Source organism: Bidens hawaiensis, unplaced genomic scaffold (assembly GCF_021521415.1).
Source record: "Bidens hawaiensis isolate Kalapana, Puna unplaced genomic scaffold, B.hawaiensis_p1.1 tig00022287_1, whole genome shotgun sequence".
NCBI lineage: Eukaryota > Viridiplantae > Streptophyta > Magnoliopsida > Asterales > Asteraceae > Bidens > Bidens hawaiensis.
The window spans coordinates 222,179-237,043 of NW_027493456.1; the positions used below are offsets into that span (position 1 = coordinate 222,179).

At 33.0% G+C, this 14,865-nt stretch overlaps 2 pseudogenes; one reads left to right on the forward strand and one right to left on the reverse strand.

The window, feature by feature from the left end:
* Positions 1-6,785: 6,785 nt before the first annotated feature.
* LOC143565113 (F-box/kelch-repeat protein At3g06240-like) lies at positions 6,786-8,125 on the reverse strand (annotated as a pseudogene).
* A 5,282-nt stretch (positions 8,126-13,407) lies between these two features.
* LOC143565115 (F-box protein At2g23160-like) lies at positions 13,408-14,567 on the forward strand (annotated as a pseudogene).
* Positions 14,568-14,865: the final 298 nt, after the last annotated feature.

Consider the following 14,865-nt stretch of genomic DNA (forward strand, 5'->3'; position numbering starts at 1 on the left):
ATAAGATATGCAAGGAGTAGAAATCAGATTTGTTTCCATATTAAAGCAACACTATAGCCTAAAACCTGGTTATTATACTTTATACCTAACTCTCTTATAATTTTCTTTATTTTATGTTGGACCAATGTTATATGCAACTTTGTATCTGCTGGCTTGAACCCTTATGCTCGTACACACATTTTGTAATGTTCCCAAAATGCGCCACCAAGGAACCACTAAAATAAGCCAAAAAGTACAATTACTTTTTAATTATGGTCAGCACCATCAATATTTAGTAATTATATTTAATAATTCTGTGATTAGACCTTCATAATCATATTTATAGACTAATTGTATCTTTCATAAACTAGTGGAAGATATTTATTGCTTTTAGACGCTATATATAATATGCGATTATGCTTACATGTGCATGTTTTGGGTAAAGTACTTAGGGTATTTGCCGGCCTATCTAGCATATTGCACTAAGTGCACATGCCCATATTATGTGTTTTGTGGTTCCTTTTTTGTAAAGAAACACTAATAGGCCTTTAATGATTTTGTAGTGTTTTTCATTTGTTGGGCAAGATTTAGGTGGTCCATGTAGGATGCTTGATTATTGTATAGACCTGACACTAGAAAGCAAAGAAGAGAGTTTGCGATGGCCATAATATGGCCTATCAGTAGTTGTAGGGAATCGACTTTTATTTCTAAGTAGCCTTGGTGTTTTAGACACATGATATGTACGACCACTGGTCTAGACAGAATACATCTACGTGACAGCAACAGTAGCTGCCGTCTGGTGGAGGTGATGGTAGTGGTGGTTGTACAGGCAGGTTACTGATGGTATATTTTTTCCTGGCAGTATAACTCAACTCACTCAATTTACCAATAAGTGAGTTGAACTTAACATCTGTAGAAGTATAGTAATACCCGTGGTTTACAGTAGGGGTGTTAATGATCGTTTATTCGTTTAAAATACGAGAGTGCGTGCTCGACTTTGGTTTGATTAAGGTTTTTATCTAGAGCTCGAGCTTGTGAGCAACTTTTCAAGATCGAGCTCGGCTCACTTATTATTATTTTTATTTATATAAGTTAATATAAGTTTTTTGTATATATTTATAATTATAATTTTTGATGTCTACAATGCATATTATTGAGGTATTGTTATATTAATTTTATACATAAATAATTAATATTATGTCAATATATTGTTAATATATTAAATAAAAGTTATGTAATCAATTGGCTTGTTCAGGCTCGCTTCTTAAGTTAGCTTATTAATAGGCTGCACCTTGTTTAGGCTTGGTTCGATCCGAGCTTTTAGCGAGCCGACCACAAGGGGCTCATGACTCACGAGCGACTTGGATCGTTAACTACCCTAGTTTATAGAAAGTGAAGGTATGAATAAAAAAAGATAAAAAGTTGCAACCTCGTGTTCATTTATTTTTTTCATTATTATCATACGAGCTACTTGATCGATCATGAAATTTCCCCGCCAGGTCAATAGGTTAAATCAAAACAATTGGCTTAAAAGGACACGGGCCAAATGGGTCGACAAGTTTTCATAATTGTAAGGCGTAAGACACTACAATATATTTTTATTCATAAAATTAGACCATTAGTGAATTTGAATAATTCATATATAACACTTCTTATTTCTTATAAAAAGTTCAAAAGTTATGGACTAATGGACATCGCACCACCCAGTTCGACCAAACCCTTTTCCAACCGACTCTACTTTGACATGTTATTCCACTATGGCTGCTACTGTGTTTTCAATAAGTTTACTTAGGGGAACCTTGTCTTTATGCCAACCCTTAGACACATTTAAGTATTTTAAATCTCATATGTTTTCCAGATTAAAAGCATCACCAAAAACTAAACTTTGGTGTTTATACCTAACTATGCTATGATAACGTATCACCTTTTCTTGATTCTTATAGTGCATGTACAAAGATGTTCTTGTAATGTGCCACCAAGAAAACATTAAGATCAACCAAATAATATAATACAGTGTCTTTTCTATTATGGGAAGCGCCATCAGTACTTTAGCAGCCAATTACCTGTTTACACACATATTGTTTCATTTATATTTTTCTGGAAGAAAAAAGATCTGGGCCAGGTTTCAATTTACTTTTAGGGCAGCCTATGGTGGTATTCATAGAATGATCATCATTCACCAATGACACTATGGCGCAGCTCAACTGGGGTGAGCAAAATCGAAGAAAAAGGATGCTTGTTTTGTGCTGTTTTTTTTGGGACACAACTCGGTGGTCTGAGTAGGATGTTTGATTATTGTGTTGACTGTTGACATATGTAACATCAATGGGTCACTATGGAGTTTAAGATTAGTGGGAGGTTTATCCGGTTAAATTTATATCCCTTTAGGTTCCTGTTTACGGTTGACTCTATTATAAACCACCGATCGTACATGAAGTACTGATAAGAACCTTGCCATACATGCTTTGTTAGAGTTATTCATTGGCCCTACTGGTATACTTTTTCTTTTTATTCAACTTAAAACTTTCTAATTTACAGTATGGGAACTAAACTTTATGCCAACCCTATAAGATATGCAAAAATTGAAATCAGATTTTTTTCCATATTAAAAGCAACACTATAGCTTAAAACCTGGTGTTTATACTTTATACCTAACTCTCTTATTATATCCCATTACCTTTTTTTTTATTATTCTGCTGGCTTGTACCCTAATGCTTGTACACCCCTTTTGTAATGTTCCTAAAATGCGCCACCAAGGAAGCGCTAATATAAACCATAAAATACAATTACTTTGTAATTATGGTCAGCACTATCAGTATATAGTAATAATATTTATAATTCTGTGTTTAGTAATAATATTTATAATCATATTTATAGACTAATTGTTTCTTTCATAAACTAGTGGAAAATAATTAGTGCTTTTATACGCTCTATATAATATGATCACATGTGCATGCATTTGTAGTCTTTGTAGTCTTCTTTTTGTGCATTTTTAGGTTAAGCACTTTGAAAGATTTGCAGGCTTATACTAAGTGCACATGCACACATTATGTGTTTGGTGATTTTGTTTTCATAAAGAAACACTATCACAGCCTTTAATGATTTTGTGGTGTTTTTCATTTGTTGGGGAAGATTTAGGTGGCCCAAGTAGGATGCTTGATTAATGTATTGACCCGACACTAGAAAGCAAAGAAGAGGGTTTGTGATGACTGATGACCATAATACGGGTCTATCAGGAGTTGTAGGGCGTTGCTGATAATCTTTAATCTTTATTAATCTCTTTTCCCCTACCGACTTTAATTTCAAAGTAGCCTTGATGATTTAGACACATGATGCCCACAGACATTTGTTCATATATCCTAGTGGCGGCAACAGTAGCTTCTGCCTGGTGGAGGTGGTGATTGTGCAGGCAGGTTATGCGTTACTGGGATTACAATTTCGGTTTACTAGATGATATGTTTTCTTCTGGCGGTCTTAACTCAACCTAATCAGTTTACAATTTTGCCTGGGCTCGTTTACTAATTAAGCTATAGGCTCAAGCTCGTTTAAGCTTGGTTCGATGCGAGCTTTTAGTGAGTAGCTCACGAGCGACTTGGCTTGTTTACTCTCCTAGTTTATAGAAAGTAAAGTTGTGGATATTAAAAGATAAAAAAGTCGCAACCTGGTATTCATTTATTTGTTTCACTTTTATCTTAGGAGTTACATGATCTATACGAAATTTTCCCTGACTTGGTCAATGGGCTAAGTCAATATATAGCTTAAAAGGAAACGGGCCAAACAGGTCAACAATTTTTCATAACTGTAACATGTAAGACACTACAATTCGCATTTATTCATAAAATTAGATTATTACTCGAAAAGCTTTGGACATCACACTACCCAATCCGATCCAATCCGTTTTCAACAGACCCTATTTTGACTTATTTTAATAGACTACATTTTTAACTAAATCTTGTAATTATAATGGAGGGGAACCCTCAATATATAGGAAACCAACCTAGAAAAGCCTAACTCGGGACCGTGGACTAAGCATATTTAAACTCTAATATTAATATATATTTAACAGACTGTTACCCAACTATGACTGCTACTATGTGAAAAACTATATTGTTCGTTTACAATATGGGAACCTTGCCTTTATGACAACCATATAAAGCATTCAAGAATATAAATTTGATATGTTTTCCAGATTAAAAGTGTCACCATAAACTTAAACTTTGGTAATTATACCTAACTCTGTTATGATAACTTATTCTTTTAGTGCTTGTACAGATATGATCTTGTAACGTGCCACCAAGGAAACATTAAAATAACCCAAAATAATATAATACAAAGTCTTTTCTATTATGGGAAACACTATCAGTATTCAGCAGCCAATTACCTGTTTATAGACAGATTGTTTCATTAATAATTTTCTGGAAAAAGGAAAAATTTCAATTTACTTTTAGGGCAGCATATGATGGTTTTTATAGATTGATCATCGTCGACTAATGACACTTCTTGGCCCTTGGAGCACAATTAGGTGGTCCAAGTAGGATGATTGATTGTTGTGTTGAGTGTTGGCCCAACACGAAAAATGTTTGTGACAGTATTCATAAAGTTTTAAGCGGTTTTAGTCATCTTTAAACCTTATCATCCAGGTGGTTTTAATCATCTTTAAACCTTATCATCCTTTTCCCCTATGGACTTTAGTTTCAAAATAAGCTTAATGGTCTAGACTCATGATACCCACTGGTTTAGAAAGGATATATCACCTGGCGTCGATGAAAGAAGTAGCGGCTAAGTTATGGTGGTGGTGGGGATGTAATTAGATTATTCAAAGGTGGTCGATGGCCGGTTGGTTATTGTTGTTTGTGGAATTTACTAGGTAAGGTTATTGTTGTACGTATGATATATTAAAGAAAATGAGTATCTAATTCGACTAACCACCTATGTAGCTCTTAGTTATACATGTTACAACAAGAACTTAGTATTACTTATGCGATCATACCTAAACCCGAAAATTCCGACGTCGGGTTAAGTGATATTTGAGCATCATTTAATATGGAAAAATAACATTTTAAACATGATTAATTAAGTATGTTAAGGTCAAATGACAAAACGCGTAACATTTGAAAACATGAAGTGCAAATCTTGTAATATCAAAGCCTCAAAGGTAAATGACATAGAACATACGTTTGAAATTTTGATACAAACATAACAAAAGTTATAACTTATTCAAACTAAAATAAAATTATAATTGGGCTATGTTAGCATGTTAAGCCCACAGAAAGAATCTATATATATTTAAACTATCTGTCGTTTAGGTTTTAAATTGCTGGCAGAAGTAAACAATTGTGTTCCCGAGTTCATTTAATTTAAGAAAAGAAAGTCAAGGAAAAGAAAATTTTCTCTTATAATCAATGTTTCAATGTAATTACATAACTACTAGTTTAGTCTAGTGGTAAAGAGGTATCACATCTAACTAAGAGGTTGTGGCTTCAAGTCTTATTTAAGTTATTTTCAAGTTTTTTTTTATACAAATATTTTTTAAATAACATCATAACCAAATAAGCCCACTTAAAATTAAATTGTTTAAACCAAACAAAATGTTCATTTTACTTAAGGCCCAAAAAAAATTTCACTTTTGGCAAAAAAAAATTTGCGTCTTCTCGGAGCCGCACCCTGTATGCTTGCCTGTCATGTTGCCAGGTAGATGGGGGAAACCCCTTTGTTGTAGATGCTCTTAGTAACAATTATTTTTATCATTGGAAGCTAAATCAAACCGTGGAAAATAAAAATCGAATTGTCACTAACGGTTTGATTTCACGGTTTAGGCTTGTTTGCATTTTATTATAGAATGAAAAGGTTGCGCATAACACATGAAAAGAGTTGTATAAAGTAACCCAGCATTCAAATGATTAGAGTATAAATACATCAAATCAGATTTATCATTCAAAATAAACCCTTGTTCTAACTAATTTGTTAAGATGCTCAATTTATTTAGAGTTTAAACATGTACTGATGTACATCTCATTTAATACATTAGAGTGGCTTGCTGATTTAGATATCCTCAAAATCTTGTAATCTTCAATGATTGGGTCGAAACCGAACCCGGCCTCATATACCACAATGACACTGATCATGTATGGTTACTTTGCGCCTAGTTGAAGAGTTACATAGATGAGGATCACCGATTCCATAAACACATAGAACTCCTTTACAAGAACCAACAATTCTGAAATTTCATAAAGCAAGCTCAAATGGTACGATGGTGTTTGGAAACTGGACTTCCTAATGTAACACATATGTGTATTTAAGGTATGCAAGTTGGTGTATGGTCATGACTTTACCAGGTGACCGAAAAGTATGGATTCGGATGAAACCATAAAAACCTATACGCGTGATTTTAAAATTGAAACATAGTCCTAAACCACGGAAAATGTTTTTCAAGGTATTCTATTGATAGAGATTCTTTGTGTCATTGTGTGGGTCTAACATAGTCCAGTTCTGATGTCATTTTACTTTTCATTAGCAATCTTAATATTTTTATTTTATTGTTAATATCGGTGTTAGTTTAAATCATGTAGGTTATATTTTGACAAGACTATACAGTGATCAATAAAATCATTATAGTCCTTAAACAATGATGAATTCTTTATAATATATAATAATTTCATACTATGAGCAACCTGCAAGGAAAATCTAGAAACAAAATAATGACACTTAAATCTATTTAACAAACCAAAATAAACAAGAAGGCCTTGGAGTTTTTTTTATATGGGCACTCTCTTCCTCATGCCTACATCCTATAATTTCACAGTGAAAATTCTTTGTGCCCATCCTCGCAAAAATTCCAGTATCTGCATCCGATTTCATTTGTTCTGCTCACTTTTATGTTCCTAATGTTCTCCTCCACATAAAATCCCAGTATCTAACAATTCAAGGCTTTCTTCACACGTACACATCCAACGTAATCTAGTTGAATATTCACTAAAGTCCACAACTCTGGATATCTCATTTGTCCCAAGATTATAAGAAAAAACCCCGTTAGCTTGAGCGATGTATAGTAATTCATCATTGGGTGTAATTTGTAAGGCCGCGATTGGTGTTTCAAATACTTGCTTATACGCAAGAGTCCAAGAAGTAGCAGTCCTCACCCAAATACAACTCTGGCCATGATGATTCTGGCCATAATATCTTTGGCCATGATGGTCGTCTGAAGTTATCACAGCCAAACAACCTTTGATGATTGTCACTAGATGTGTTTCCCAAGTTGGTTGTGGTAACTCAATCTTTGAAAACACTTCAGAGCTCAGATCAAATGTCATTATATAATAATGATAATAATAATAATAATAATAATAATAATCATCATCATTGCATTCATCAAGGTCAATACCCATACTTACAGCCCAATGCAACGCTCCGTTAAAAAGACATGGTGGAGACCGTGGTAAATTCCCCTGATCATAACGATACATACGGTATGACCGTTGTAACTCCTTCACAAAAATAAAATGAGTAGGAGGGGGAGCAATCTGACGCCAAGTGTCTGTCTTCACGGTGTAAACAAATGAACTTGCTTCGGATATCCTCAAAATCTTGTAATCTTACGAGATTGGATCGAAGCCAAACCCCGATACATGTGCAGACAACAAACGCGCACGGCAACCATCATCCCGCTATTCACGTATTTTTATTTGGCACCTGATTGAAGGGTTCCATAGACAAATATCACCGAAATCATAAATACATACAAGTCCATTGCATGAACCAACAATGCGGCAACCTCGACGTTCGATCGGAAACTGGATTGGTATGCCGATATTTGGAAACTGCCGTTGTGAATATAACGTACAGGTTTTTTTATCAGAGCGTCCAAGTTCGTGTATCATCATGACTTTTTTAGGAGATTGAAGAGTATGAAGTTTGATGAAACTGGGGTTACCAATACGAGCACATAATGATTTGGAAACTGACCGAAATCGGACAAGTGATTTTGATGGTAGTCTGGAGAAGATTTCAACGATCAGATCTTCATGCATATTGGTCGACATTCTTTAGTTAAGCAATTTGAAACCTAAACGACAGACAACAATGGGTTTGGTTTTCCTAGGTTTTCTAGTTTAAATACAGATTCTTTCTGTGGGCCTTACATGGTAACATAGCCAATTATAATTTTATTCTAGTTTGAATAAATTACAACTTAATCATTTATCTTTGTATCAAATTTTGTCATTGGCCTTTACATTTGATGAGATTTGTACCTATTGTTTTTAAATGTTACATGTTTTCTCTTTTAGCTGTATCCCAATTAATCATATTTGACATACTAATTTTCCACACTATATGGTGCTCGAATATCTGTTAACCCATGTCTTAATTTTTGATTCAGGTAAGATCAATACTAACTTCTTGTTGCATGCAAGATGTATAACTAGGAGTTACAAAAAGGTTTTGGAGGTAACTAATGGGTAAAGGTAAAACATTGTTAAATGATTGTTTAGAAATAATAACTTAGGTGCTTAGTCGATTCAGTTACTCATTTTTCTTTTCTATACAACAACCGTACATAGTAAATCTAACAAATTGCCAAAGTTATTGACAAGGTTCAATGAGGATGAGATGTAAACAAACCTTAGCTCTATACATAGAGATAAAGAGACTACTTTCAAAGAGAACCTCTACTCCAAACAAAAAACATATATAGATGTACCAATAAAAAATGATGGAAAAGTGACATAGTAAAAAATACAGATACATATAATATCGTGTAAGACATAATATCATAGAATACATTATACATATATATAAGTAACTACATGAAAACAACATACGTGCAAAGTCCACCTACTAAGTAGGGGAATCTTAGTCTTTGAGACAAAGCTATGACCCAAAAGTATCATCCCTTAATAATCCTTAACCTTAATTCTAAGTATCCACGATTTTGTGGTGGCTCAGTCTTCCCTACGATACCTTTAATTTTTAAGCCCATAATTAAATTCTGCTCGTAGAAGTATCAAACTAACAATTTAAGATCAAATTAGCAAATAAATATCAAATTATTAGACAATAACACATAATGCAATGACATCACTCGAATCTCGATCGGGTCGGTTTGGTAGAACGAGCAAAAACGAGTAGAATATTGGAAATTACCTTCGAGAGTGCCAAGAGTTGTTAGGGGTTGATGTGACCCCTAGGCTCTACTTTTTCATATAATGGTCCAATGGGCTTGGCCTTGGACCAATACAAAATAAACGATAAAAACGTACGTCGAAACGACATAAATGTAAACTTATTACACGAGTCTAATATTCGTCAGGAATAACTTGGTGACACTGACATTCCCCTAGTTATGAGACTTCAAACTGGTTACGGCTCTACCGCACCTTAGAGTTTTAACACAAACACGCGGGCTTCACTTACAATGGACTATGGCAGCGCTCACGATCCCATACTCGCGACGTACAAAGACCATTTGATCTTCTTCCACCACCATTGCATAACTCATGCTCGACATATTTAATAATTATTATAAACATATATTTAATTATTTTTTCAAGTTTCCAACGCAGTTCCAACAAAAAAAAATATTATTTGTTTTTTTTGTTAATTTTTCCTACACATATATGACGAAAAATATTACAAAAACTTACAAAAAAAATCATGAGTTTTTCTACAATAACTTCTTTAAAAAATTAAAACATGCATATATAAAAAAACATCATAAGAATTGCGTTTGAACATTTCGTACGCATTTGTGACGAAATTATTATACACTAACTAGTTTTAGAGCCCGTGTAACACACGAGATGTCTAAATAATCAAGTTACAAAAAAAAACAATACATAATGTATATAAAAAAATGTATTACATCTATGCTTTTATCATTATACCATGGGATGTCTAAATAAATTGATTTTATTTATATCATAAAATATTTTTTTTAAAAGAATAAAATTGAACTTAATAAAAAAATTACGCACATGCAAAAACATACATAAAAACACTCCGTCTATTGAAAAATTATTCTCAATATCATGTATGTATAATTGAAAAAAATTTGGTTATGAATTAATTTCGGAGAATACTTCTCATATAATAATAGTTTTAACCTACATTATGAATTTTTTTTTGATACATTTGAGAGGCTTCTCAACTTTGCCAATTGACAAAAAAAATAACATGTCAACCCGTTCAATTTTGTGAATGTTTTGTTTTACTTGAGCATAATTTTTTACGACATGCTCCACATACAATATTTTGATCACTATTCAAGAAAAAGTCAATGCTGACACAAATGTTTCTAATTTGATAAAAGTTATAAGTATTTATAGGCATGGAGGCGGCATGTCAGAAGTAGTTGTCATTTTTTCTTAAATTTTAATAGTAGTTTGAAAAATACTTAAGTTGCAAATCCCAAATCTTTTGACTATTTTCAAATATGCCATTAAAAATAAAGTCGAAACTTTGTCACATATAAAATTTTAACTTTAATTTGTTTTACATTTCAAGTCAAAACTTTGAACCCGTAACAAGTTTGACGTAAATCTATTTGCACCTCAAAATTTAAAAAATATTCAGATCACCTCTTTTTTACGCGTAACAAATTTGAGTCAAATGTAGTTAATTTGTACCGAAAGATCTATTTATTAACTTTTAACATGTAAAAAACAAATTTAAGTTTCACAAAAAACCTTAAGCAATACTTGGTAAAAAAAAGTCCAAGAAACTAAATATGATTAACTTTATTATATTTGAAAGTGATTTGTATATACTATTCCTTACAATTTAATACATATATGTCTAGTTTACTAAATTAAAAGAAAAAATAAATAGATAGATTTAAATCATATATTTATAATTTATAAATTTATATGACAATGTAAAAAAAAACCAATAAATAAATGGGGTTAGTTCTAAAAAATGAATCAACTTTTAAGCATATATCTATAATTTAATGATTAGAAAAATTACTTTGTAAACTGAAAGAATATAAGTGTTTTTTTTTTAAATTTACAATCATCAACAATATACATAGTATAATATGTTAATAACATTTAAAATTATATTGTTTTTAATATTTAATAAACATGATTTGTTGTTGATTTTTAGATTTCACCAAAGTATGTTGTGAAATATATTATAACAATGTAAATTAGTATAATATGTAAATATTTATTTGTATAAACGTGTATAGATATAATATAAATAGAGTTTAAAGAATAGTAAATAATTTAATTGTATATAATATATATGAAGTTTTGTAAAAGAAAAGTGAATAATTATTGATTTATGTCATATATTAGTTTTGGAGGGAAAAAACTGTGAGAAGTAACCACAAACTGACACGTGTCTACAATTATTTTACTTTATTAGAATAGATAGATTTGGTTTGTTTTTTGTTACACATCTCTCACGAAAATGTTAAAACAAAAGAGTCTAACTATCTTTTTGTTGGAAATGTGTTGGAACATTTGCTACGCATTTCCAACACAATTCTTTTTGTTGCTATCTTGTCACAATTATGTTGCAAATTATGGGTTCTCTTTTGTCGTAGGAATTTCGTTGGAAGTGTGTAGGAAATAACGCTTGTATGAAATGTGTAGAAATTTTCGTAGGAAACATTACGGTTTTCTAGTAGTGTCATTTAACAACATTAAATGGCGAAATAAGAAAATATCAACATTGAAACTAAAATAATATTAAAATAAAATAATATTTAAAATTTTGATTCGATTACAATTTGTAATAGATTACTTTTGATTTTTTTTTAAAATAAAATTGACTAAAATAATAATAAACTAAAATAATATTTAAAATTTTGATTCGATTACAATGTAATCGATTACTTTTGAATTTTTTTTTATTTTCTTTTTTAAATGAAATTGATTAAAATAATAGATTGGCCTAGATCTGAGTTTTTAGTTCGGATCTGAACCCGGACACAAAAACCAAGAACATCATAAACTTATATATGAAGATTTTCGGGTATTTCTAGGATGTATATAGCGCTCCAAAAGTAGCGAGCAACACCAAAAACAACCTCAAATCTACCAAAAACTAATATCAAAACCCGAAAAGTTCAATCCGAAAACCACAAAGTTGAGCCGAAAGCTCTGATACCACTTGTAGGTCCTCTGTGGATGGATCTAACAACTTTACTAGGATCAATCCGTGTTGTTAGCTAGCGGAAATCACTAACAACAATTGGATCTCGGATCTTAGTTTTGTAGGAAAAAGAAAGATAGGTGAAGTTGGAGAGAGTGATTGGTGAGAGAAACTCTCTTTATTTACTTGGAAGTGTTTTGAATTGTGAAAGGTTGGTTGGAGAAATGGGTAAAGTGATCTTATATATGGTCCCCATTTCTCCAACTCTTACAATTTGTCCTTACAAAATAAACGTACTAAGGTACGTATTACACCGACTCTAAGCAAATATAAAGACATACACAGTTCTAAAACTAATATAGAATATTGGCCCTAAAGTGATGTATGTGTTCAATGATATTGTATGTGTTTGTATTTTGACTATGTCACTCTTACACCATTTGTTTTTTTTTCTTTTTGTTGCTACATGTATGTTTATTGTTTGGAGTCATGCGTCCACGTGAAAGTAGTATCACTATCCTCGAGCCTTGTCTATAGCGTTGTTGTTTGTGAAATTTACTGGGTAAGGTTATTGTTGTATGATATATTAAAGAAAATGAGTATCTAATTCGACTAACCACCTAAGTAGCTCTTAGTTATACATGTTACAACAAGAACTTAGTATTACTTATGCGATCATACCTAAACCAAAAATTCCGACGTCGGGTTAAGTGATATTCGAGCATCATTTAATATGAAAAATAACATTTTAAACATGATTAATTAAGTATGTTAAGGTCAAATGACAAAACGCGTAACATTTGAAAACATGAAGTGAAAATCTTGTCAATATTAAAGCCTCAAAGGTAAATGACATAGAACGCACGTTTGAAATTTTGATACAAACATAACAAAAGTTATAGCTTATTCAAACTAAAATAAACTTATAATTGGGCTATGTTAGCATGTTAGGCCCACAGAAAGGATCAATATTTAAACTAGGGCTGTTCACGAGTCGAGCCCGAGTCGAGCCAGGGTGGTTTCGAGCTCGGGCTTGAAATTAAACGAGGCATCTCAGTTAAGGCTCTAGCTTGATTTTGAAGCTAAACGAGATTTAAATCGAGCCAACGAGCCGAGCCATGATCGAGCCGAGCCTAGGTCGAGCCGAGCTTGATTACAAAAATGAGCCAACTCAACTCAGAATGTTTCAAATGAAGAATTTTTAGCTAGTTTTATTCGAGCTTTTATCGAGCGAGCCACGAGCCCGAGCTTCGAGCCTCGAGCTTTTTGAACAGCCACAATTTAAACTATCTGTCGTTTAGGTTTTAAATTGCAGGCAGAAGTAAAGAATTAATGTCGACGAATGTGCGTGAAGATCTGATCGTTGAAATCTTCTCAAGGCTACCATCAAAATCGGTTCTCCGATTTCGGTCAGTTTCCAAGTCATTATGTGCTCGTATAGGTAGCTCCAGTTTCATCAAACTCCATACTCTTCAATCTCCTAAAATAGTCATGGTGATATACAAACTAGGACGCTTTGAAATCTGTACGTTATATTCACAACGCCAGTTTCCAAATATCAGCATACCTATCGACTTTCCATTCAGAGGTTACTGCATTGTCGGTTCATGCAATGGACTGCTATGTGTTTATAATGATTAATGGATATGATAAAATTTATCTATGGAACCCTTCAATAAGGCGCCATGTAACAATACTTGAAATTCTGAATGGTTATTGTAAGCGATTGTTGTCTATGGGAGTATCAGGGTTTGGTTTCAACCCAATCTCGGAAGATTACAAGATTTTGAGGATATCCAAAGCAAGTTCATTTGTTTACACGGTGAAGACAGACACTTGGCGTGAGATTGCTCCTCCTGCTACTCCTTTTGAGTTTGACGAGGAGTTACAACCGTGTCTATTTAGCGGAGTGTTGCATTGGGCTGTATGGAGGAATGAACTAGATGAATGCGATGATAATTATCATTATTATATATTGACATTCGATTTGAGCTCTGAAGTTTTTTCAAAGATTGAGTTACTAGAACCAGAAATACTTCTAGTGACAATCATGAAAGGTTGTTTAGCTGTGATTACTTCAGATGACCATCATGGCCAGAGGTGTATTTGGGTGAGGACTGCTACTTCTTGGTCTCTTGCGTATAAGCCGGTGTTTGAAACACCAGTCGCAGCCTTACATGTTACACCCAATGATGAACTACTATACATCGCTCAAGATAACGGGATTTTTGCTTATAATCTTGGGACAAATGAGATATCCAGAGTTGTGGACTTTAGTGAATATTCAACTAGATTAGTTTGGATGTGTACGTGTGAGGAAAGCCTTGAATTGTAAAATTCCAGGGGATTTTATGTGGCGGAGAATGTTAGGGACATATAAAGTGAGCAGAACAAATGAAATCAGAGGCGGATACCGGAATTTTTGCTAGGACGAGCACAACGAATATTTAATGGGAAATACTGGATGTAGGCATGAAGAAGAGAGTACCCATATAAAAAAGGGATATTGGATTTTAATACTCTCAACTTTCATCCGTTGGTTAATATCACTCCCAACTTTCGATTTGTTACTCACCACTCCGAACTTTCACCATATTTGTTTTTGTCACTCTCTCACTAACTGAAGACTAACGACGTTAGTGATGATGCTAACTTGGCTTTTTTTAATTGACATGGCATGCTTACTTGGAAATCACTTATTTTAGCAGGGTTATGTTTTTATCATAATCAAACATCAGTTGAGCAACATTTGCAACATTTGCAGGGTGTAAACCCTAAATTACCCAATCT